General features: G+C 39.5%; 1 protein-coding gene across 1 annotated transcript in view; it reads left to right on the top strand.

The window, feature by feature from the left end:
• The first annotated feature begins 7,150 nt into the window (after nt 1–7,150).
• The window catches only part of LOC135488080 (excitatory amino acid transporter-like), an 84,159-nt gene continuing 63,458 nt past the window's right edge, over nt 7,151–27,851 (top strand). The window contains exon 1 of the mRNA XM_064772481.1: nt 7,151–7,359. The gene's annotated coding sequence lies outside the window, so the exon portion shown is untranslated. The remainder of the gene's footprint in view (nt 7,360–27,851) is intronic.

Genomic DNA, 27,851 nt, shown 5'->3' with positions numbered 1-27,851 from the left:
TTATTGATGCTATAGCTAGTAGTATTCAAAATATTGGTTACGTAGTTACACGGTTGTTGACGCTAGAAGAAGTGTTTTTTGCTCTATTTGACAAGCGCCGACTAGTCATCAGGTATCACACACTAGTGCGGACGACGAACCTTACATCCTTTTTTTTCAAACGGAGCGGAGTTTAATCTTTCGGAAAGCTTTTAATGTAAATTCAGCTGAGTACATGTACGACATCTCTTTGATCAGTTTGAAAAAAATAGAGCTTAGACTTTCTTGCGCAAGTTGAGACTTGGAGTAAACAGGGATGATTGGTTGGTGTCATTAGGTTTTGGCTTTTATGGTATTTCTTTAACACCTCCACAGCGAACTCGGGCTTTCTCAGAAGCTGATAAAAAATTTAGGTAAATTGCCACATAGATAATCATCAACGATATCATAAGAGCAGAAACATAAGTTAATCGACACCAGTGTGTAAGATTGTGTGGAACATGGAAATAAGGAGTTAAATACTCTTTTAGGTCCATAATTGTTATATATTCGCAGTACTTCTTACATGCATACACGTGACGACTTCAGTATACCCTTTGTGCATTCATGGGCATCAATAGATCCCCTCGCAATATCGCACTGATAACCTCATCATAACCAATTCTCCAGTTATAAGAACGTCACCAGAGTATTTACATTCCCTGTTAGAGAATATCATGGCAGCTACGTCATGTTGAATGCGATGGGTGTGACTGATAGCATGCGAGTTTGTCCTATGATTACCCCTGGGGCTGGGGATAAACCGCGCTAGGAAGCTCGTAGAAATTGGCAATATCAGACGTACCGTATGATTACGGTTGCATGTCAGTCTCACGAGCAAGGGTTGAAGAAAATGTTAAAGACTTTTTGCAATAAATGCACGTTGTATTGAATCTTCAACATAGATATCGCAAGCAGACAATTAGGACATTCCTGCTTAGCATCCGCCAATAGATCAGAGGAACTGCCAATGTTTTCCGATTAAAATTTGAGCCCGCAGTCAACAACGGAAGGCACCATTCACGAAGAGGTCACCAAACTGTTGCACTTCTCCAAAAAGAGCACGCCATGATAGTGACAGGGTTCAACAATATTACTGCTCATCGCCAATCAGAGCTACTCGCTATAATAGTTGAAGAATGGCCGGAACCTCCGGCGCCGTGATCAGCACTATCCTCCGTTTGGTCAATGTCGTCGTTCTCGTTAACCACATTTGGACAGCCCAATAGAGGAAATTATAACTGACCACTATACTGCAACAAGATAGATGTGAAAAGATCGCAATCCGTCAGGTAATCAAGAGGCGTTCTGTTACGGGACTTCGAGTAAGGAGGAGCACTGAACTACTGTCAAGAGCTTCTGTCAGAGATGGAACAAAACCAAATCACTGCGGAGCTCATCAGCGCAATATCATGTGACCAATTTCATCAATGAGATGGACACTTATTGAGGTGTCACATATGAAACTAACTAGGGTTCGAGTCCACACAGCTTGCCTCTGTGTGTATGCACTGCAGTGAGTTCCAATGAAGAAGTCACTGGTCCGAGAGCGCATGAAGGAGGAAGTTGGCACTCGATGACGAATGGAACCTAACAGTATTGAAAACTCATTATCACGTTGGACTTCTGCTGTCAGATGGAAAGTTCAATTTTTTAGTCTTGCTCATGACGTCATCCTATCAATATCACTCAAAAGCGCTGCATTGCACGGCCTCTACATCACTACACGATTTGCATAAGAGAAAGGGATCGGGAAACAAAAATGTCAAGTTACCATTATGATGAAACCATTAAGGAAAGGAAAGGGTTAACTCCAACCCGTGAGATCACCTTCTTGCCGACGACCATCAATCACCTAACCCCTGGGAAGCCTAAACACCGCATTCTCCCTAAAATAGCTGGCTTTATGAATACTTTATGTACGATGCGACTCAACCTTTTCCTCCCATGAGCTAAAAGTGATTAGTCGGAGCAAAAAGGAAAGAAAATTTAATCAGACCCATCTTTGCCATTATTCCTGCTAATCCCAGGCACTCCTGTGGCTATCCCGCTGATTAACTCTGCATTATTCATTATCATTACCGTGCGAGAAGTGCGAACTTTCAGTTTTTCTACTGCACAAGTAAATATTATACTAGGAAATGATCTTCATTCTCAGAGGTAAAAAACCTGATGATGGAGATTGACAAAAAAGGTTTTGTCCTCTCCATCCTGTCCACGATGTTCATTGATGACCTGTATCATTCAGAGAAGACCTTGGTCGCGTTTGCTCGAACCCGCACACCTGCCTCCGCAGCACACTAGTAGCGGCTATTTGAACCAATGCAAAGGTGCCGCTCATACATGTAGATCTGAGATGCTTAATGCAGCCATTGAACTCTCAGCACATACGACCCAATCGCCCAAGTTACAATTCCAACCAAAATCGGATTTGCTGTTCCTCCAACTGTGGAATATTTTACGGATGCCTACAAAAGGTATTGGCTAAGTATGCTAACTAGTCGTTGGTAAAATTTTAATGGAACTGACACGACTGGTTCCACTATCAAAAGGGCAGCTATTGCTGCTTCGAGTCACGGAGTAAAGCACAAAACAGCTCATTCAGGAGTACCCCATCTGTCATTTCCAGTTGAGGGTCTCTGAAAGCACCTATTGAAGGGACGGAGAGGAATGACCTTCGTCGCGACGTGTTCTAGACTGATAGGCAAAATGAGATACATCTTGCGGCCCCCAGGTTGAGGATTCAGGGAAGATAGAGGGTGCGAAAGCGAACCTTACTGCAACTGGGGACGGAAAATGAGAAAACCTTGTAACGTCAAAGCAACCATCTCTGGCTTAAGAAGCGGTTCCGGACCAGCGAGATTGAAAATGTACATTATATGCAAAAGAAGCTTCACCATATTATTAACAAAGATCCTTCTTATCTCCATAGATTTTTCCTCACATTTGGTACATTTAATTTGTCGTAATGTTATTGACATTTCCTGTGGAGCAGCACGGCAGCGCTGCATGATAATGTCACATACATGATTCGCCGCGGGAGTTTCGATTATCATATTAGCGTCCGTCAGCGAACAATGGTATCATGTGCTTTCCACATTACTTCATATAAACAAGATTAAGGATCGATGAATTCGCTGACGGCTTATTGAAATTCTGACGTTTACTGATTATGCCATTGGCTCACGCGTTATCAATCTTTATACACTTTGTCAGTCTCCTGTCCATGGACACAGTAACTCGATTACGAAGATGGACGTCTTGTGCTCTGTTGCTATTACAGTAACTGACTTGAAAGGCCAGCGACATTGGTGCTGGATGAACAGTGGTGTGTGCTCTGGTGCACATGTGTTAGTGCAGCTTTAGAGAGAGGCTTGTTGTTCTCTGCTTTATACTATGTGCAAAGGCTAATGGAGGATTTCATTTGACTCCTGAACATGTAGCTGCAGCACTATCATCATTATATTATGATGCAGTTATATACCTCTACAAATAGAAGCTACTTAATTCGAATGTGGACGTGAAAGACTTGATGCTTGGGGGACAGTGGTTATGACATGAGAGAAGCGATGATGATGTAGTGCTGAGTTTCAACATGCGTCAGTCATGTAATCGTGCTTAGTCTCAGTGAAGGCAGTCATCGTTGTTTTCACAGTATGCAATCGCAACAGATGCATGTTTATGGAGAAAATGCATCATGATTACCCGTTCGAAGTTGTGAGTCAGTTTAGGGACATCACAACACTGACAGCATAATAGTATCTATATAGTATTGAAAAGATGTCACTGACATCTTCGGTTTACTTAAATGTTACACCTTCGCCGGGCGACAGACGAATTATCGTAACCGCTACTCTTTTGGTGATACCAAATAAACAGAGGGTTATTTGCCTCAGAAACTATGTCTTAACTTTATCAAATGAATGTCTTATCGCGCATAATATACTTGAACATGGAGCTGCAACAAGCTTAAAACGCTCGAAGTCACTTCTGGCATAGCAAGTATTGGTGCCATTATATCACTTCCATAGACTGCCTCACGTCAATCGGCGTGAATTTCAAACAGGTTTCTGGTTTTTGCCTTATTGAAAAGAACTAGTGGTATTCGATAAATCAAACAAACTTTCTTTCACACTGCACTTTTCGCTTTAAAATCTACGCAGAGCGAGTGAAGAAAATCGATGTTAGTGCGTATTGTGAAACAGCATATCTAGAAATTGGCTCTCTGTTTTTTGTAACCGTCTCTGCTGAGAGTTAATTCAGTGTTTACTTTTGGCGACAAGATTGTGAAAAGACAGAATGGATGAGATTCTTGAATGAAAAGAACTGAAACCTGTTTCGTCGACAACTTGGTTCAAACTCTGCATTTTACCCGGGAACACGTCGTAGTGGCTCAAAAGCAATGCATTAGCTGGAGAGATAAGGACACATGGTCATGAGGTAGTGTTTTTGGTCCACTTTATTTGTGACTTTCTACCAGTGACGTCAAAGTTCATCAGATTATTCAGCTTCAGACAGAAGATATCGATCAGCGATCGTTCTCGACAGGACGTTACATTAACTGGAGAGATAAGGACACGTGGTCATGCCTTCGTGTTTTAGTCCACTTTGACTTTCAACTTGTGACGCCATTATCCGACAGATTATTTAACTTAAGACAGAAGATACCTTAAGGCAAGGCATCGAACAGGTTGAAATGTTTCCCGAATGATAGAATCGCCATGGAGGAACAGAAGTGCATGCGTCAGGTTCGAAATCTAGTCAATGCACAACGGGTCTAGCTACCATATGTTAGTGTCATTTCGGTTGTCGATTACCGACTACGGTTGGGTCACTCAGGCGGAATCAGTGGCATTGGTCGCCAAATAGTCCTGGTGATGAACATTCTAAAAAACACGGGATGACAGAGGACACTAACGGAGGCGGCATTGGAGTAGTGAGTGTCCTCGCATTGTAGATGTAACCGTGCAGTGCCAATGACTCCATGGCCAAGATTTTCTATTCTGAGACGAGATGGTCTGCTTTCAACTTCTACCAACAACCCCTCTCATCAATGCTGCTCCCATCTGTTGCACCCTCTGTGTAACGAATAGCGCAGGAAATTCCCTTACTCATTTTGTTCCAAGCTTAGCATGCAGCGACCTTCAAGTAGTGCATTACCTGCCCCAAATGGCCATTAAGAGTATGCTAGATGAATACATATGAATGAGCCAGAAACAAGTTCTTGAGACCACGAAATAAGAATTCATCCACCAGCAAAGTGAATATTTTTGTAGGACCTATTCTCATTGCTGGACAACAGTGGTGAATGAGACCTGATATGATCGGAATTCCCCATCCACGAAAGCAATGTTTGGCGCCATTTTGTTAATGGTGTTGTGTATAACGTTATTTATCCATATCATTTCACACACACATCAGCCTCAATTGACGAGAATACGGCAATAGGATGTCAGAAGTAACTGTCTATAAATTAGTGCGCAACCCGTATAAGGCCATTTGAAAACTGATTTGGCACGATTCTCACCACATAACGCCTGTACACCGAGCATTGTTAGATCTAGTATTGGGCCATTCAGAGTGGTACCAGTTCAGGTAATTCACTTCATCAATTTGCCAATTATATGCTGAGATTGTCTCATAATTTTGCAATTGTACAGGGGTAATTTGGGCAATTTTGCCAGCGGGTTATAGTCACAGACCCAATCCAACTGGTGCTTGCAGATCCATTACCATGAACAAAACCCGAGCAATGTACACAAAACTGATCACTGGATGTGTGTTGATGTTGCAGAAACTATCACTTTCATGAGAAAAACTAATGCGCTTGGTGGCCATCACAGTTCAAATTAACGGTATTCATATCATATCTGATTTGCAAAATCAATGCCACGTACATTACTTGACTGTCTATTAGGTAATGTCACACGAAGTCACAAATAGTAGTCTCTTCCATCTCATCGTACGTCAAAATTATTCACGCTTGTACCAGGAATATATTTTGCTCTGTATCAAACATGACCCAGTGCCGCTACTGTGCATATTAGTCACTCGAAGATGGCCAATATACCCCCACCCCCTGCTCCTGCCTATAGTCCCCCTTTAAGGCACGTGGCTATCTCGCACTTGTTTCAGTCTGGCCCTTGAATTAAAAGTCAACGATTTTATCTGCCTTCCGCACTCTCCAGAGCAACTGTGGATTACGTAGTCAGAGTCACGACACTAGTCACTAGTTTCGAAGATTTTTAAGCCGTTTCAAATAGGTTTATCAGTGGATACCACATTGGGTGTCAGAAATCCATTAGTGACTGTAGCATTAGTATAAATTCATCGATTTTTGATACCTCGCAAGCAGATTTGTCTCTCAGAGTAATCAACTTTCGGATTAAAATGTCACTGAATACACTATCCCTAGACTAATTTGGAAAATACATTACCCAGAAAGACAAAATAAGTCGGCTTCTTGACTTTGGTTGAACTGAAGACCAGTATGCGACTGAGGAGGTTCGTCAGAAACAAAAGGGGTCCTTCAAATCAATTCAGATTAGGTCAAACCTGTTGACTCGAAGACCTCACTCAATATTGCCCAGTAGGTATGCCTAGCTTTTTGACCAGAGTCACCTACAAGCAGTAGGTAGGCGTGGGGTCTGGGCCTCAGTTTTACATGATGGTGAACGGGAGGTGAGTGTAGGCGGGTGGAACCTTTGATGTTACATCAAGATGCACAATGCAAGGTAATACAAGGTAAAAGTAACTCTCTTTGAGGTACACTGGCATTTTGATATTGAAATAGTGAACGTTTTTACACTGTAAACCTTCACAATAATCGCCTACTATGCTTGGCAACCCCATCGATGCTGCTACAGACTACGACTAGCGCAATATATTTTGATGTTGTACTTTAAATCATCAACAGCAACAGTACGTGCATTATTTATGTGATTCCATTAGCACCGGTTATCTGTGACAGGTTTTTAAATTTCTAGCTTTGCATACCAAGTTGCTTCAGATGTGCTGACTGGAATGATAATGAAGTCCTCTTGACGTACACAATCGTGTTGTAAATGTCCCTAGATAAAGACTGACGCCACATTGTTTTGCCCTAACCTAACAAAACGTACTGCTGAACTGCACGCTGGCCAAAGTGCTGTCGCCAGAGACCCAATCTGCATAATTTAGTGATGCTTTCTTCTATCCAGGAATCAACGTGTGTTGGACACTGAAAGCTGCTGTTCTCTCTCTATGGCGCAGAGGATTTCTCTCATGTGAACGCGCGAACGAGCATAAAAGTCACCAAAGAGACGACTTTTGGATCTTAATTTATCGAAGAGGAGAAAAGTGGTAAGTGCGTACATTACTGATTCTTGCTTTGAGAAGATAGTCATCACTTGCATTTTGAAAATAAGGTGTTGCATGCCTTTCAGCATAGTAGATCGTACAGTATGTGGCCGTTACGGTTTCTGTTTAGAAGAAAAGTTCTCATCGTTTTTAAAATAAAAAATATTTTTGAAGGCGTACGGGGTTTTCTTTTTTTCTTTTTTTTTTATTTCGCCAATTTTGTAATGATCAAGATTTAATTAGTAAAATTTTGTCTGAGGTACTGGGGAAGGAATTGGTATTGTTCAATCATGATACGTATGTTTTCCTCAAGGTTTCTTTGGTTAACTTGGATGGCAAGAAAAATATTATGCTGTACTTGATGTGTGTTTTTTTTCAATTACTCGGACAGAGGTTGGAGAAGGTGCAGTTGGTAATAGTGATGAGGATCAACGGCGTTATAGAGTCGTCATTGGACGGTTAACGATTTCATATTATAACTTTAGATCATTTCACTCTTTAGAGATCAGCTTGACATTGGTTGTACAAAAACTGATCGTGAAACACATTATTAAACCTTCAAAGAAACCTACTGGCTTGTCAATACCAGCTGCTAGGAAATTTGTAACGATCAGTTCAGATCTTTTGAAAGGTGGGCTACAGTTGTTTTGAAATGCACTGAAAGAAAATCAATGGGTCACAATTCCATTTTGCAATCTGGAATGAAGTATGTATTGATAAAAATATCAGTTTGAAATAATTTTTTACTGCTATTCTGTTAGGTACGAAATAACTATTGATCTTGTGGCTGTGACTGAGCCGCCAATACAGATAGCACAGGTCAAGGTCGTTTTCAGTTGCAGCCTTTCCAACATCCATCTACCAATTAGCTTAAATCCACCTTTACCAAAAATGACCAAAGCTGCATTGGTGAAAAATAACTTTAGAGGTTCGCAGGACCAATACTACGTTGTCTAGATTACCTCCATGGTGATTACTTTCTCGGGCAACTATATCGCATTTAGTAAGAACCCTTAAGCCACGACATCTACCCTTGGTGATACCCTACACCAATGTTGTCATCAGTTGCCACAGTTTTCTTTTGGAGTCATGTAACCTCAAAGTTGCCTTCGCTCTGAATCCCTAGAATCGATAATTAATTTCCCGGTCAGTTCACTGGAGACGTTTTTCTGTCCCATTCCTATACTTCATACCATGTTATTAGGATTAGATGACGTTTCATCATACTCGCTCGATACGAAACTCTTTTGTCGTTAGACAAACTTATTTCTCATCATTTGTCAGACCTCGATTTTCTTGTGGATTTTCTTAATGTCTTAATGAATCTAGTTTTTTGATTTAGATTTTTTCTTTGAACTAACTTTTTCCAACAACAGGGCCTCGTCTGATGATATAAATGATACACAACATAACAGTAGATATGCTATTACATTAACCTACATTTCAATGTCACACATCGTTTATGATGTAGCATATAGATAAAGTAATACAAGTTACAGCATCCTCACATTCAGAATTTAGCAGGACAAGCCATCCCTAAAGTTTCCACGGCAGAAGCAGATCAGGAAATCGTACCTCTGTTAAATCATGCATCACCTTCGGCTGTGCACTATAACCTAACCATCTCAGGAAATTTCATGTGACGGGCGCAACGAGTCAACAAAACCTGAATGGACCTAATACAAAAAGATGATGATGGGCTTAACTGGCGTAATCATCTTTATATTTCACTGGTTCATATATGCATAATGACAAATTAGAGATTGTCACTATTAATCTAAGTTCAGTTTGCCTCTATAATTGGTTTCGCCGAAGGAAGTAATTCAGTTTCGCTATAAGGGATGGGAGTAATGCGTACGATATTCTGAATGATGTATGTACATGTATATATAGTTCTGAATAGATATCTTATTTCAGGTTGCACACACACCTTGCCTGATGCTCCGTCTTCCTAGAAACCCAGGAGCACTGACCACATCATCAGGGCTAGAGCCATTAAATTGATATGCCAATTATAGTCTTTTTCTCTCTCTGATAAATGAAATTGACCAGGACTGCAATATTTATAAAATATTTTTTCGCAAGGATTCTGCATATCAGGTGCCTTCATTTTGTAAGTGTTGAAGAAATATAAAGAAATAACTCCCACATCAACGACATACTACTTTTAGATATCACCAGCACTTCATCGTTAACTTTAACAATTATATAGGCATTGGTAATTATATGCCAGCAGCCCTGCTCTATATATATAACCATCACCGCAACTCAAAGCGATTCGGTTCACAATCAAACTCCGACTCTAATTAAATGGTATAATAATACATCGAACGTGGTAATTTCTACTGACTTGTTGACAAGTACATGTATTCATTTATCATAATTATGTGAACGGTTTTAAAGATAATGGTGCATTTAATAGTTATAATTGCGGTCAGAGAATTGGTCCTCTCGGTTGGCCAAATTGTTGGTAATAGCCGAATGTAGCGGAAAGTGCATCATATAGGCATATATAGGTACGTTGTCATACATGTAATTGATATGAGGAAAAGAGCAAGGTCGTTTATCTCATTGGTTTTGGTAGCTTTATTGCCTCCAAATACAACTTCGAGGTAATCAAATACAGTGGGCGCCAGTATGGCCAACGGGTGACTACAAACCAAGACTACCAGGTTAACGAAATGCCTAAGAGGTCAAATAGGCCAAGCGTCTAATTCCTTAACAGTGCATCTGCAACAGATTAAGTACATGTATTTTTTACGAAATGGGTAATTTGGTTCTGTTATAGTCGTTAACACAGTAACCTCATCGATTTTGAAGTGTTGCGAAAGGTACAACTATCATTGTTCAGTGAGAAGAAACTGGAATGAAAGATTCCATGCTGTTCAAATGCTCCTGCTATTAGAAGTTCAAGGCCCTAACGCACTATTCCAGAAGCACAGGGGAAAAGCAAATGAGGCAAGCAACAAAACAGCACCTTGCCCGAGTAACCTTAAAGCCCATGATATCGTATGTGCATCAATAATATCTAATAAGAAAATGCTTCATAAGATGAGATTTTGTGCTCGTTCCAATCACCCTGCTTCGAGAAAGCCCGTTACAATCCAATCATCCGATTGTCCCTGAACTCGTTCGCAAGACATCTCCGTCGGCTGACCGCCGATTTTATTAGTTCTGCAACAAGTCACGAGATGATATGTGGCTTTGTGGTATGTCCGCGAGAATGTGCACCCAAGGGCGCAATGGTAAATATTCTGCATATCTCATCTGGAGAGAGATTTCTGTGGCTTCGTTTGGTATTTATAGCTTCTACACAATGAGAATGTCATATACGAGGTACGAGATAAGGACAGGAATCAAAACCTGCTTAAGGTCTAACCCTTTAGATGGCTGATTAGTTTAAGCTTTGTATTCATCTTGTGTTCGATCTCCAAAATATAACTTTTTAGAGATGTCCTGCTGACTTGCATCATTATTGGCGATTGCAAGCATACATGTCATAGACTACTGTATTCCAACAGCAAAAAATATAACATAAAATGTTGGATTGATTATTGAAACTGTCCGTAATTGTTGGAATAAATACTGAAACTGCCCGTAATTGTTGAACTATACTGACACTGTCCGTAACTAGGATGATGGGGAGAGAAAAATAGGCCATTAATGTGTTCGGCATCTGTGAAATGGATTCGACGGCACTCAACATGCAGTTTCTAACGATACCGTAGAGTTTGAGTTTTCGTGGTGGAAATTGCGCCCAAACATGATAATTCAATAAGAGTTATAGCATTTTGGAATAGTCAATTTACCCATGTTTCTCTTTACTGTGGTACATATAAGTAATAGGTTTTATAGTCCGCATTGATATCCGCAAGGTTATGACTACCCCTTAGCTCTCTCAAGGTTTCCAGCAGCCTCAACTGGCCTTCTCAATTCCCCTGGAACGCCCGCAAACGGCCTTTCAATATTCAAGTCCGCCAAACAAGCTGGTATACTGGATTTGTTTGTTTTAGTTCATGTGTATACGTGCATCAGTAGTCAAACGCACTATCATTCAGTATGGTTCATTCGATAGCATCTTGGTAATTCTGTGATAATTCACCACCCAGACATACACACAGACTTGGCTAGACTTCCCTAGATAATCATGACTCATCTTTGCATGAAAAGCTTTTCTTATTGCGATCGTTCCTTAAGAAAATTACATTGTATTCTCCGCAAGATAGATACACATGTCTGGTATTGTCATTATACCAATCTCCAACGGCAAGGTTGATGTAATGTTTAACACACTGGTATACAGTAAACTGAACCCCGTTTGGAAGATTGGTGTGCGAAAACCAATCTTGCCATCGTAAGTTCAGGATTATATCCAGGAACAGGTTGTTGATAAGATTCCTGGATCTCCCCAGGAAAATAGTGTCAAGGGATGCCGGTCATCTAGGTATATTCATTTCTATCATCACCCTTCTTCAAAATTTCAACTGAGGCCGTTGATGGGGTGTTTTTGGTGGAGTTTGTTTTTTAAATTTCTAGCGGCCTTATTAATCAAATGTATCATAACGACTGATGACCCTTATAGATTTAGCAGCTAGATTTCGAAATCCCTTGCATATGACAGCCAGAGAAAAAGCAAGTGAAATATAGAATACCGTTGTAAATATCATCTATCCAGGAGAAATTATAACTGTTGCTCAATTGATTTTTCACAGAACAAAAGTTTCAACAATATCTCATGCCACACGAAAGAACACTCTCTACATATCCTCAAACAAGGCCGTATTAAACGTGCCCTTCCCTAGCCTCATCGAAGCAATGACGCGGCCTCGGGTTTGGCTCTCGTGTTGCAAATATCTACTAGTTTTCCGTCGGTTCATCACGACAGTGCACAGAAGACTTCCCGACACATTAGACTGGGATTAACTGATCCGGATCCATCGCGGGTCATCCAATTCCATCAGCTAAGGTAGACTTATCTCAGCACGGATGGCTTATTAATAATATCCATCTGGATTCAAGCTATTGATTTTTGTGCTGCCTTTTAATTAATTAACGATAAACACGCGACTTAGTGCGTATGTCAACTGACACCCTAAATGAGGCGGTTGACCGGAAACATAGAGGTATTAATAAACATTCTATCTGGGCCTTTGTTTTTCGCCAAGATTATTTTTGGAGCATCAATTTGTCTTCTCAGGAGGATCGCATTCGGGTATAACTTATATACTGTAATTGACAATATATGATTCAGTGGATCCGTTCTTTGACTAAAAACATAAATCTACCAGTTGCAAATAATCCTGGGCAAGATTTTCCTTCCCTTAAAATTTCTTGGCAGAAGTGCCTACAGTTTCCTCACCTATATAAGCTGGCACAATGTAATTAAAACATGGATTCCCACAAAAAAAGAGTGGGAACCAGCCAAGGTAGCGTTAGATTTAAAACAACTATAATTTATTGCTGGCAAAGGGCCTCCATTAATTTACCAAGAATCTTGTGAGTATTTTATTTAGCTTCTTGACCGGGGTAGTGATTCTTTCCCTTTCCTCACAGCCGCAATATTTAACTCTCAACGGGATCGACGTTGGCACCAATGCGCCTGGTACCCTGCAGACAATGTATCTTCTTAATGTTCCCCTTTCCCTTGTTAACTCCCGATAACAAAGGATTGGTCATCTATAGGAATGACCACAGTAATGACTATTGACTCGTCGAAATTAGCCAAAGCATCCCATACTAATGGGGAAAAAGTCCAGCGCAGCCGTGGTTATCCATGTTCTCCCTCACGTCTAATGAGGTTTATCAACTGTGACCACACCAGACCTGGTTATCTGATCAACTGCAGCATCAGTTCTTGTTCAATTATTGGCTCTCATTCACGCAGTTAATTACAGTATTCTCATCAGAACCCTCGTGAGAATAGTGCAACAGATTACGCACATATGACTTATTTCTATCAAGAATCTAGTCCAATTTTATAAGGGCTGTTAATGATTATTTTGAAGTGTCGTTTTGCGAGCGTTTAGATTGTAATATCATGTGTAACTTTGTGAGCTTTCGGTATACTCCAGGAGGCAACTATATTATGTACGTGTAGGCATTAACCTTCGTGAGCTTTTGGGCGCAAATTTGCATTGCGAAAATGTAATTATCGGAGTTAGCTGTAGTGTAGTGTATGTTTTCGGACAGGATTTGGGGAGGTAATTCTTTAGCTTTGAGCAATGATATGTTTTACCATAGAACATGTTGTCAGATGAGGACCAAACTAAGTACCGATCACCGATCCTTTTTGATCATACTAGATGCATGATTTCGAACAAGAAGATCGTCGCAAGCCCACTTAGTAATAATTTATACATGTAATTAGAGATCGTGTTTGATCCAACTTTGGTTTAAATTTTACATCAGTTTTTCATCAAAGATTCATGAGAAACTGAGACGTGCTTGGTATTCAGTGTCTGAATCTGAACAGCGTTTAGTAATTTCTAATAATAATTAGAAATTATACCAAGGAATGTAGTTTAGCATTTTTATGTTTTATTATACTGCCAACATTTGGCGAATGAAACTTAAACTTACCAAACACTTGTATCTTTCATTTCACACCAAACCTTTAATGGTTGAAATCTATGATATGTAGTTACCAAACTTTCCATTAACTCCCTCCCTCAAAAAAATTAACTAAAAAAATAGCAATCTCTTCATGGTAACAACTAATTTTTGATGCTTTAAAATGTTATAACGTCTCACCGCATCAAATCAAATTCAAGTGTAGTTCACCATCAATAACATTTCAATATCAACCCATTGATCCCTTGTGCCCATGGGAAGTCCTTTTAAATTTCAACATTATCCGAAACGATCGAAATAAACCCTATCAAACCCAGCTGAGAAAAAAAAGTAAAAAATGCTACAGGTAATGAAAAGTCGAAATCACATTTAAGGTGAAACTGACTCTTAGGCGTTAACGCGTCAATTTTAACTGTGAGAATGTCAAACGGTATGGTGATGAATGGAGTTGTCTTGCTGCGAACCGTTTTTCATGCCCGTTTGTCGTCAACGTGATTTTCAATCACGATACCCCCTGCAGGGCTTTTGTGAGAAGGCGATGAGCGATTCTAAAATTGACGAGCGGGGCGCATAAAAATATCATTCTGTCCAATCACATTTGCACTGAGTCAATATTTGAACTGTTATAATTCACTCAAGCATAGAATATCATAGAATATAAAATATACTTTAGAGACGGTTGATAGAACAACGCTTAATCGACTATTATGGAAGAAATCTAAGCACATCTAATCTGGAGAAAGTCCAGGTGAAAAATGTATCTATGGCCCTGAGAATCAGCGCAAGTTCTTAGTGTCAGCGCTGGGATTATCGGAAAAGAGTCAAATAAAGTCAAGGTAATGAAAAGGCAGATAAACTGTCTACTGGGCAATGACGCATTATCGCACCAGCTTGGCTTTCTCTAAAGTGACCAAAGTGAGTGCGGCTTCAGAAAAACCGGACACTATCGATGACCTTCATGGAGTTTTCATGCAGACAGGAAAGATTTGGTAATGTTGACAGGCGACAGCTATTTGTTGCTGTCGCTTATCTGGTATCATGCTTGTCGCCATCGACCCTTTTGGTCACCAAACCCATAAAAGTGCATTTGAAACTTCACGTCATAAAGTGTTAACTTTGTCATTCCAATTCATATCACCTCATATTCGAAGCTTTGCCAACATTGTCAAGATATTTTGATTGACGTGGCCGTTGTGTTCATTCCTCCCATCACCTGCACAGGGCGAAGTGATGACAGGATTATAGCGTTATACCCCTTCAATGAACAGGCTCACTCAAGTGCATGACAGCATAGAGTCGTTTCCTGTGCAAGTCATAATCGATCCATGTCTTAAAGAAACCGGCAAGACTGTATCGACACTGTTTTACTTAGCTGGAGATCAGATGTATGTTTGCTTTATGTTGCTAATGTAAATCTCCTTTAGTCTGGAATATGGCTTATTCTTCTCCTTAACACTCTTTTTTTATCATGACACTAGGTCTGTAGAGCTATTGACTAGTTGTTACTTGGTATAATTCACATGGGTGTCTTTTTCTGACTATCATAGTAAACAAAATAAAAAAATTATTTACGTCAGGTTTGCTTTGGATTCTGATTAAGACCCAAAACCAAGAGGTGATTGACCTGTCAAGATCCCCCATTGATAAATGCCGAAATTAGATTAAAGAAGAATCAAACATTAAGGAAATCGGCCCAAATGGACAGTCAGTAAATAAACCATGAGCAGAGCACGAAATGCTGACGAAAAAGACGAGTAGCCAGTAGAATTATTTGGGAAGTCTATGATACTGCTAAATCCCACGCATCTATCCTTCAAGAATTGAAACAGCGATTACAATGTTCTCAGAACCATTTCATCTCTAATGTAGCCTATATCTTCACATTTACTATTAACAACAATGGCCACCAGTCCTTGTGGGTTAATTCTGAAAGTCCATAAATAAGAATAACAGTTTCTATTTGTAGTCACTTTCATCCTTTGTCAAGACACTTTTAAGTCCAAATCTGGTAAAAACAGTACATAATATGATATGGTTCTCCATACAGTGGGTGACTTTATGAAGGTCCCGGTCTCTTTGATGGCAATGTCATTTGTTAAGGCGCCATTCTGTAATATATGAAAGATGCTCAATCCATGGATCATAACAATGGTCTTTAGCCTTTGATGATGACAGAAAGCTTGCTTACCATATTAACCCATCTCGAAGGTCTACTTTACAAAGAAAATTCCCTTTATCGATGTTAAACACATGAGCCAAGTTGCTGCATAGAAACGGTTTATGGTTTCAGAACGTTTTATCATCCAAGTATCCTTACTTTTTATTACGTCATTACTTTTTATTCAGCATCAACCTCTAAAGTGACTGGCACATACGAGTGTTTTATTAAATGCTTTGTTAATCACTTTTAAGTACACACACAACATCAGTATCATTAGAATGCACTTATAGGACTCATCAAATACAATGTACATGAGAAAATATTTAACATCGTTATATTAATCAAAATGCACTTTAGGACCCAAAGTATCCAATACATGAGAAATTATTTGACACGCACATTACTTCTTTTATGACAAGTCCAGAAATCACCACGAGGATGGGGTTTAAAGATCTGAATAATTCACCTTCATACTAATTGAAGGAAGGATATGAAATATTAAGCAAGCCAGTGCAATCGAAATTGATTAATTACACACAACACGCAAAGAATTTAGATTTCTTAGAAGGTTATGTTGTTTTATTGGAGATACCTCTACTTGGTTTGAGGTCTCATGTAGAATAATTGATGGCAGACTCCACTGATTCATGACATTAACTGCTTCTTTATCAGAGAGGATGGTCCGTTTATCTAACTTAAATACAACGACCTAGATTGACTAGCTGTATTCTGCAATTACGCTTCAAGTTACATGATAAGGGAAAGGTTACATGATTTTGTAAAGCGGCATTGAGTTCCCCACACGAACAAAGTTGCAAGCTGCAAGTTAGATAAATACCATGTTCAAGCAAGGCATTCATTAATTAGCCACCAGGAGAAGAATTGATGGGTATCCTGACTAGTCGTACTGAACAAGAAAAACCTACTATTTTAAACATAGTTGGAGTTGTTAGAAATCTACTTAATTCGCTCTGTATATTCACTTCCTCGTGATAACCGAGTCGCCCTTTTTTTGGAACATGCTTTTGATATGTATGTTTTAGACTGAATGTATTCAGTCTCATGTGTAAATCAATCGGTTCCTTTGACAGATCACTTTCTTCTTCTCTTTATCTTTTGGTTACATTTAAAGTTAAAAGTTAAAGTTTCGGTTTATAGTCTGATATCAACTATCATATAGGTTATCATCCGACTTAACACTTTTACTCCGGTCATTTAGCCCGAGTATATGGACATGAGTATATATACACATACTAACTGAAAACCTTGTTAAAAATTGTATTCAGATGTACCTGCCAATATATTCCATTCCAATATATCCTACAAACCAAGAATCATGATATTCTCTTGGTTGTCTTGCATGCTACATGCAAAAAATAGCAGTGTTGGCCACGGGATTGAATAGGATCGCCCGATAATACGGCAGTTTGATGGTTAATATCATGTCTTGATGCGCGTTGTACCCGGAAGACACTCTCGGGAATGTCGTAGGTCACGAAGTTATTGTCCGAGAAATGAATAAATAGCCACAACATATGAATGCAGAAATAAATGCCACGAACATATTATTGAGCCTGCAGAGATAATATGGTATGGTCATTGAAATATTGTATGGTTGAATTAGCCAGAGAGAAACGAGGCAGAAATCCGTAAGGTGCATATGAGTGCTTCAGTTATGAATTGATATATTGTGTCTCTACTTGGTTGTCTAAGCCAACTTAGTCCCAATCCCTTTTCCCATTAAGTTCCGAGACGATATTTTTGGAGTCCTGGAGATTCCCGAGTTCAACAGCAAGAAATCTAACTGATGGAAAATGTACTTTATGTTTTCATTATTGGGTCACTGTCTGCCTTTGGAGGAAAAAACTGATCTGTTTGCACCATCGAAGCACACCAACAGCTTGCCAAGGCTCTGACCTTTCTACTGACGAACACTAAGTACAACTTACTTTGAAAAACATTAGATGAAATACTATGAAATGGGCTCATATTCCAAAGGAAGCCACACAGAGAATGAGCTGCAATGCAAGTGAATTAACAGTCTTCATCGTTGTGGGAGGCTAGAAATACATTTTGAAAAGTTCTAATTGCAATCTCAAATAATAGAGATCAAATGGATAAAGTGGTTTTGCCCAGGGCAACATCTTTCGCGATATTTGATACTGTTTTCGTTGACAGATACAGCTTTTTAATTCCGTCTTTGATGTGACGAGACAGTGGTTTTGTTAACTTTTAAGTCGCTCAGAAAAGATCTGAATAAAAATCGGAAGAAGCCTCACTCATTATTGTAATTTAACCAATTATGAGCTAGGAGTAAGATGTTCTGAAACACCGCATAAACATATTTGAAAAATATTTGTACAATTATGTAATGTTACGAAGTTATGTTAATCAGTTGAAACCGATGATGGCTGCACTTCAGAGAATAGTAATATGATTTCGAGTTCTGGCTCCAACAATTAAGTGACTTCATCATTTTTCGCATCCAGAATCATTTGAAGCTTAAAATCTACAATAGCCTAATATGTTAGCCTAGATTGCATGTTGCTTCTTTGAACTAGCTTATATCAAATCCAACTTCATAACATCAAAATCAGTTCAATGAGATCAGTTTCAACAAAAATATAAGCTTATTTACTGATATTTTTGGTTTTACCAAGAATAAATAAAGTTGTCATCGTCGCTTTCCTGTCTGTGGATAATCTCGTCTTTCCCGATCGACAACCCTTCACAAGGTTAAATCCTCACATTGAATGTACAGAGTGTACTCTGGACATATCTACGTTCTGTAATGCCTAATGGTCCATTAGACCAGCCTAATCAATTTCCATTCTTCTTGGATATACTGCTTGACTTTCCCCATGAGAACTCCACCTTGCGATGAAGCTTCTTCAAAGAAAGCGGCGGCTTTGATCAAAGAGTGAATAGTTTAAAGATGGGCTTTCAGGCTAGTTCTCAGTAGTCACTTGGGAGAATTGAAAGTGCATTGTTCGTTCCGTCATTGGTCACTTCAGTTACCATGGGCCGCAATAAAGATCGAGATACGTTATACATACATGTACGTTTATGTTTGACGCCGTATTAGTCAAAAAGATATTTTTTTTATCAGTTGGTGCTCGGAGTACCTTCATCAAGAAAATCCCAAGCTGAAAAAAAATTGATTTTATTTTGACAAGGTTTAATGCCTGACGAAATGATTGATATCTTGTCGAATAACAATGAGTGATGGTCATTTTCGGTATATTGCGAAGCATACATTTTTTCAGTTAGCCTAGTAGTTAGAGTTAACCAAGAGATATATATATATCAAAATGCATTTCCTGGCAACACTCCTTGCAATGCACTGAGGGTTAGTCAGCCTTTGAAACTTACACTGTGTGTCAATACTATGGATGAAGTCCATTAAAGTTTGCCTCAGGCGTGAGCCAGAGTGGCTTACACAGGCATCAGTAGTGGAGTTCATGTGTTGAAAATGAAACATATTTCCAGTAAAATAGAGGAAAAAAATTAAGTCGTTAAGCATGCTGTAGCTTTTACTTTTGAACTGATTAACGTTGCGACTGTTATCTTTGACCACATATTCATTCTGTTCATTTGATCATCCAATATCCTCAGCAAGTCAAAGACTTAATTGTAAGAGTAATTGCAAGATAATAGGGGTTAGTATAAAAGCTTGTCTCTGTAATAACTGTCACTGAACAGAACTTGTTGATAAAGGTTGTGGCGCAGAACTGGCATGGGAAATGCGAGAGATCTAATTTAGGCGGATGGAAATCATATTTGGAAAATTGAATCAGGTTATTATTGTTAAACCAATAAGTTAATAGGATAGGATAGGATAAGGTAATAATGATAAGTAATCATTATAGCTATCAAAGTAAATCTAATTTGGAAGTTTCATTTACACCGTGGCTATTGGGACATGTATGATAGCTTCTTGTATTACGATTGCAACTTATGAGTGTTTGGTGATTATTTGACGATTTTTCTCAAAAGAAGTTCTATCTGAAAAATCTCAAATCTATAACAAAGATAGCATTCTCATTGAAAACTGATGATGAATAAATCTGTGAAGACTGTCATTTGGGGCATCCACCAAGGCCGATGAATATCAGTAATAGTGCTCTGTAGGCATTAAAATGAGGTATACGTATATGAATAGAATAAACAGAATAAAATATCTAATTTTATATTCATGTTATCATCATTGCAGTTGCTTTATATTTCTCAAATTGCCAACGTACACATGTTCTTTTACATGACTGACGAATGTATTTGTAAATTTGATTAATGAAAACCGTTGAATCAAGACTCTGATGAGTTTTCACAAATACATAGAAAGAGGAGACTAGTGCATCAGTGAATTCATGCATAACCGAAGCTTCCACAGACACATGAGCTTACTGTAGCATCCTCTCCTTCTTATTGTTAGACCTGTCATGCGAGTATCTGGCAAAAAAATCTAACAACACGTTCATAAACAGTTAATGCCATGTATCTTTGCTCACCAAGAAAGCTTGCACTCTTAGGCCTCGGGATATTACAGTACACGGCAGCAATAAGCCACTTGAAGTGACACTATATAAAACACAACGTGTCATGTCATAGCTCATGGCTTGTTATTGAACTCGCTAGCTATGATAACAAGCTCAGTATTAATATTTTGTTTTGAGTGCCATGGGTGATGTTTGCTGACAATCAAAGATGGATATATCCTGTATCAAAGACGTTTCATAGAAAATGTAGGAGAGCATCAGATTGATTTCATTCGCTGACAAACCAAAATATACTGCAAGGAGCTTTTTTTACAATTTGCACCAACTCAAGTGGTGTTTGGTTGGCTTCGTCATATGTTATGTGGACAGGTTATATTTAGTTCATATCAGTTATTCCGGAAGTTAGATGACCACCACCGCTTTAAAAGGAATCTACACACACAAGTAGACAGCAGCCAGGTGGGTCTGATTACGTTACAAGAACTTACCAGTAGGGTTCTCTCCTACCTTACTGTGTATGAAAACTATCTCTAGGCATAGTTATCATTGAAGAGAACATAACCGCTTTAACTAATGGTACATACTAGCAACGCTATATGTGGTTTTTATACTGGGCACCTGATGAAGACCATCAGTTTGACCCCTTGCTTCTGCCTAAAGTCCCACTCAAAGCTAAATCATATTCACTAATAAGGTTTCTTAAACCAATGAAATTTTGTGAGCAAATATTAATACGCCTGTCCACAAGGTCTTCATAAGGCTTCGCTCCGCTTCAGAATGGGTGTGGCAACTGTTCCTTGTCATGATTATTTGCAGCTTCTCTTTGCCATTATGCATAGAGCTGCTGAGTGATCATAAAAATCATTCAATAGTTTCCGTTTCATGTAATTGATAATGTATTCATATGCTGCATTGGCGGTGCCCACAGGGTCAGGGTGGACATTTTCAAATGCAGATGGAACCTTACTTACAACAGCTATGCCAAGTATCACATTTGTTTCATGTACTAAATCACCACCGCTGTGTCGTTCGTATCATTGTAAGAATTGCTTATAGATTATCTTCAGTCAAGCAGAAAATGTACCAGCAATAAAGATCATGTCACTATACGAAAACGGCGCCTCAAGGAGCTGCTTTCTGTCATGTTTGATGTCAATAGCTCCAGTGGTGATGTGTTATATGGATAAGGAATGACAACATTCGTTGGCAGATATGGTAGGAGGACTCGTCCTCGCTTGATGCAGAAGGAGGACATATATTGGTGTTCATCGTCAAATATGCCTCTGAATGTGGATACAATGACCCCTTGCAGCTTCCAAACACTTGGGTTGCTTTACTGTAGGGTGACTGTTATGGGATGACGCAGTTCCCGGGAAGCTAATTAGAGCCGCAGCTGCTTCTGTTTTAAGTGCTCTCCAGGTTAAAGAAAGGTCCTTCCAGGGATCTTCACAAAATTAGCCTGGTGCCTGGTCACTTGTTGGCAGAAGGTGATGATGTATTACTTTTTGTCTGGCCTGGCTTTTGTTTGTCGTGGTCCAACTGCAGGATGACATTTTGTGAGCACGCTGGGTTAGGGCTTAGTGTAGCCAACTACTGTAAGGTAAGGGTAACCTGCAGGGTCACAATATATTAAAAGTAGTCATAATGATCATATGTCCCATCACTCGACAGTGCATGATTGTGTATTTTGCGGGGAGGAGAAGATCTTCACAACTGGCCAATGTCGCTAATAAAAGTCTAAAAACACGATTTGCGAAACCTGGGGATACTTGAAGAATAGTGAATGACTTGTGGCACAGTTGACATAGTTCTGTCAAGTTGCAGATGACGACGGCTTTACCTGTGCCCTTTCCTGAAATCTCTATCCTCACGGCAATTGCCGCCGAGTGCAGCAAAAGCTCTAATTAACATTCATGACGTCAACCCATGAGGATTACCGCAGCACCTTTAGTGTTTGTTGAGTACCTCATTGTCTCATCATATTTGTGAGGAGTTCGTCCCAGGAATTGAAATGAACGTCTAGGCAGAAAGCCTTGCTAAATATAGCTTGGCAAGGTAATTTTGTAAACCCTGGATTTTCATTAGCTGGTTCCAGAAACATAGGCGATTTGCCGACTAATTAGAAATTGTTGATGCCCAAGTCAGGCTGTGCTCAGTATAGATGATGATCAATGTGCCTCTTGGGTAAAAAGTTAAAGGTTCCGGTGTATCTTGGAAGAGTACACTTAAACACACAACTTTAGAGATATGTCATGTGTTGATTTAATCTTTATATTTCAGTCACGAGTTGCTCAAAATAAAGCATCGCAACAGTGACGTTAATTCAACTAAGGTTTTCTCTATTTTATCTGTAAATTCATTTGATGCGGATAGTATTAAGATTAAATGGGAAAATAGAATCTTAACGCTGGTGTAGTTTTGAAGAACAAAACCCAGGTCAACAGCAGTCTCAACGTATCCATGTATTATAATACACTATTGCACAATTTCATATCCAGATCCCAACCACTTCCCGTCATCACACCGGAAATAACCGAACTTCCAGGATTTTCATGAGAACCTTCTTTAGTCCTATCTTCCTTCATAATTTGATTAGAGCTATGTACTAACACCATCACTTGCTACAAATGGTTTTATACCCTAGCCTTGGGAATTAATTCCTGCGGACCAACTTGAGTCGAAAATAACGAGCCATTCGACGATCGGGGTAATTGCTCTGAACAATCGCCTCTTGAAGCAGTACATATTTTACATGTAGTCGTGACTTGAAAGTGAGATGAGGATCGGTATAATTCGCGAACATTTTCTGGACCATGTAGTGCAAATCAGAGCTCACTTGATCTCTCGCACTCTCTTAAACATTATATACTAGTACTAAGCAGAGGCGCCTTCCAAATTTGATTTTATTTAATATTAACTTAGTACCATCTGGGTACACAGTGAAACAATGCTTCTACTCGTCCGGTCAGACAATAAAGCTAAAACATATCCTAACTTTGTGGTCAGATGTGATAATGAATTTGCGTGCAAATATCGTTGAGTTTAGCTTCGAATATCTGGTACAGTTTCTGGATGAAGTTTATTTCCTCTACATGACAACATTTCGGCATTGACATGCCAGATATCATGAACTCTTTGGTGACAAAAAAACAGAACAACATGATTTTGTTACAGGAAACACACACCAGTATAATACATTCAGTGGAAAAACGTATTTTACCATTGAAGCTGGAATATTGTGCAATATTATTAAGACAATTAGGACTTATCAAAGCAGGAGACATTTTTACTGCAAACTGACATTTCACCCATAAAGGATACTTCAAAGCTCATGCAGTAGAAATCAAAAGACGAGCCTTTTTGCATGCAGTATCTCATTAGTGCCATTAACATACAAAAATGTTACTATCCCAGTGGTACACAACTCCGCAGCAAGAACAGCCACATGTATACCCTGGAGTGATGTTTCTTGTCCAGATACGGTAATCCTCTTTTTTCAGGCAAACTGAAAGATTTCCTATTACAAAGCTGGGCTTCTCTTCATAAGACTAAACGTATCTCGTTTGGAAGGCACGGATTGATAAATGGGAGCCTCTGTTTTCCTAATAGTAATAGAGAAGTCCAGTGCTTTGGTTGAAGAATAGTGTGGAATATTTCAAAGTGTTTATTCATGTCATTGCGGGGCTTTTCTTCCAAATGCTTTTTTTTTCGAGTTCTGATGGACAGTCTACGACGACGATTCTCGTTGCAATTGTTACAATCAATGTTGTAAACACACCGTTCTACTGGCTTATCAATTGAGAAGAACGAACATTGCTACTGTTTTATGTTGCTAACACTTTGGCCATCTTCCAGTTGCTTGCTTACCATGCATGTGTTCCAAGCAATAAAACCATCATTCTAACCCCAAGCCCACTGTCAGATGGCCTTCTGCGTGCATTGTGGCGTTGATTGGTCTCCACCGTCAACATACCCTCTCCTAATCGAAAAGCTAAACCATCCATCCAATAGCTGCCTTCAAGAACTCATACTGACTGTCAGACCCTATCAAGACTGTGCTGGCTTATCTGCGTAAGTAATGGGAATGTATTGAAGTTGACAAAGTGCTCAATTGTGGACGAAAGCAGCAGGGCTGCTGACCTTCTCCGCTTAATCGCATCACATACAACGCCAGACACATATTGCCCTGGAACATTGCTGCCAGTGAAACTGTAGGATGCTTCATGGATATACAGGGTGGACTGATACATTGTGGCCAATGAGCTTGTGCTCCGTGGCAGGCAATTATTACCCTCGCTGGCACATTGCTGCCAACGGGATTTTGGGATTTACTCAGCTCTGGTAGACCCACATACAGAATTGTTCGGTAGACAATTGAAAGTTTTTTTTCCCTCGACTTTGATGAAACAACATTGCTGAGTTTGTCTTGGGGATACCCACATATTTGGCTAAGCTAAGAATGCCAGTCATGCACTAGATATAACATGGTTCTTGCTTGGTCCACGACGCACACGAGCTATACAGTTACGTATGAATTATACGTAGCCCATACGTAGCAGTATCTCGTATACGTCGAGAACCTAGGCAACAACGTGGGAAATGAGGTCAAACGTAAATTATTCTGCTACTTTATTCTAGGTTGTAATCGGTTATTCGGATATAAACTTGTCGAATGTGGGATCAGATTCCAGCGAAAATAACAACAAACTATTGCACCACCACCAGTCACTGTTATTTAACTGCTAGCTCCGTTACCAGCAAAGCAAATAGTCATCTAAAAACGTTTTTGGTTTCGGTCAGGACATCCGAGCCCAAATGTGGTCAGGCAACATCAAAGCACTTCGCTATGTATCGGTTATTTCTTTCGGAGGACAAAAACCACAGGAGCATTGGTTAATAGTCATTCTATACAACGTACACAAGCTTCTCCTTGGTAGCTTTTATAGGAGTTTTCTTTTGTAGTAGCCTTTTCCATGTCATAGCCACATTTGATATGAATTTCTTAGCACTCACTATTAAATATATTAAGTGCTATTTGCATTGGATATGATATGGCCAATCAAAGGGATGGACACCGTGTAAAAACATCTTTTGATAAGTCGGATGATTTTGGCAGAAGAATGACAAAAAAAATGATTATGCATTTGTGAGATTAAAATTGCAATTACAATGTGGGATTTCTGACTTTAAACCTAGTGCATGTATGAAAGGGTTATACACACAGAACCACACATTTGGCCATCACCGTGAATCGTTAGGATTGTAGTGAAATAAGAGCATAATGAGACTATTTTCTGCACCCAAGACGATATAAACCAATAAACGTGAACGCATAATCCAAGAAAATTAAGATATCTCTGTGGGAACAAAATACAGTGCACGAGCAAGCATCTCTATTGGTCCGCATCGATCCTCAACGGGCCAATTACCTGCAAAACCTCATCCAAGAAAGATATGTCTAATTCCTATAGGACTTGCGCAGTGATCCTATTAGAATGTAATGTAATTGCCTTATCCTAGTCAACACCTGCTTCACTGAGCTTGTCTCAGTGAGAGATAATTAGGGGCTCTGCGGACGTGTTGCTTGCCGGATACAGATACTCGGGTCATCACTCTCTCAAAGTCAAGTCCCTGTGTCCTGTTACTGCGTTTCATCGTGTCTGACAAGCCAATGTCGGGTTGTATGCTTTTGGTCAACTGACTACTTGGCCTTGAAACACATGGTAGGCCTTCGAGTCCATTTCAAATATCTTGTCCGCCGCAATGTGTGCAGAGGACCATGCAGTGCGATGACGATAGAATTCCGCACATAATGTGTCATGGAATCAGAAGATAGCTTCTTGAGTAAATTCATTGTCGACAATGATTGGCGAAAGAGATGTGACCTGCATTAATAGGGGTTACATTTATGTAAAGAACTTCTTTTTTTCGGTCGCTTTAATTCTGAGATGATCCCTACATGCACCACCCGATCAGACACAAGGAATGGACCTTAAACGTTAAGACAGAAACACTAGGATTTGTATCAAAGCTTTTACTCTGTTCATCTACAGAAAAATACAGATCTGCAATTACTATGTTGATCACGTCTTGGTGCTTTTTCCAATGCCTTGGAAAATAATCACGGTTGAAATCGTCAGCCGCACAGGGAATTACTAGACGACGATGTTCACTACCTTGGAATTTATGGAGAATGAGTTGCTCCGATTATTATCAACGTAGCTCAGATGATGAGTTTATGTACATATCAGTTGCGGTGATAGATTCAGCAGTGGTGATTCTTTAAGTTTTTTATGCAAGTGCCTTAGACGATGACAATGATCATCGTTGATCTTTTACAGATCTTAGAGGCTTCGTAGAGGCATGCGCCTGCTAACTTATACAGTGAAAGATTGACTAAAGTGTTCTTAATATCAATTATGGACGATGCAAAACCTCAGCTGATTAATTACAAATACTCGACTAGTATACAAGGAGTTAATCAGGGTACTGGAATTCACAATCACCTTGGGACCGCATCCTTACCTCCCAGTAAACTTGTAACCAACACTACATTTGCCTATCTCAAATAATGACTTAAAACCTTCATTAAAAAACATACCCCTTCAGTGGGCCAGTCCTGGTATGACTCTTCAAGACACAGTCTACTATATGACAGAAACAATTATCACTTAATGTCTGTCTTTTGGTCACTTCAACCAAGGACAGGCTAATCTATATTCTAACCTTTACTTGTTTAAATGGTTACTGGTCAGTCACCCCGTTGCGTTGGTTTTCCTTCCCCGGTCCCGTATCCAGTAAGGTTGCTTTAAATTTGCAATACGACAATTTAAAATTCCAAGACAAGGGGTTACACATTATGACACTGCCCTTTTTTTCAATAAAATGTTCCCTCACATGTTGTGTGCCCGCAGGATGCAACGGAAATTGTTAGTAATTTCCGTCCGCTATGAGCACCAGGTGGCAATGGTTCCTGCTTATTTCCACTCGGAGGAGCTTCCATATTCAAGAGACTGGAAAGAGCTGAGGGGAGATAATTGGTTTCCAGCTCACCTGGGTCAACTTATGACACCATGATCTGCATTCAATGTCACACACATTGCGTCAGTTCAGTACACGTGTATCTACAACGCTCTGACTTTCCTTGTATTGCACATCCGATATTGCTTTCACTGTCTTGTGAAACCTGTTACAAATATGACAAGTGCCAACTGCAGGATGTCTTCCCTTTGACATGTAATGTTTATTATCAGATTTCCAATAAAAAA

This window comes from Lineus longissimus, chromosome 5 (assembly GCF_910592395.1).
Source record: "Lineus longissimus chromosome 5, tnLinLong1.2, whole genome shotgun sequence".
NCBI lineage: Eukaryota > Metazoa > Nemertea > Pilidiophora > Heteronemertea > Lineidae > Lineus > Lineus longissimus.
This window is presented reverse-complemented; position numbering and strand designations above follow the sequence as displayed.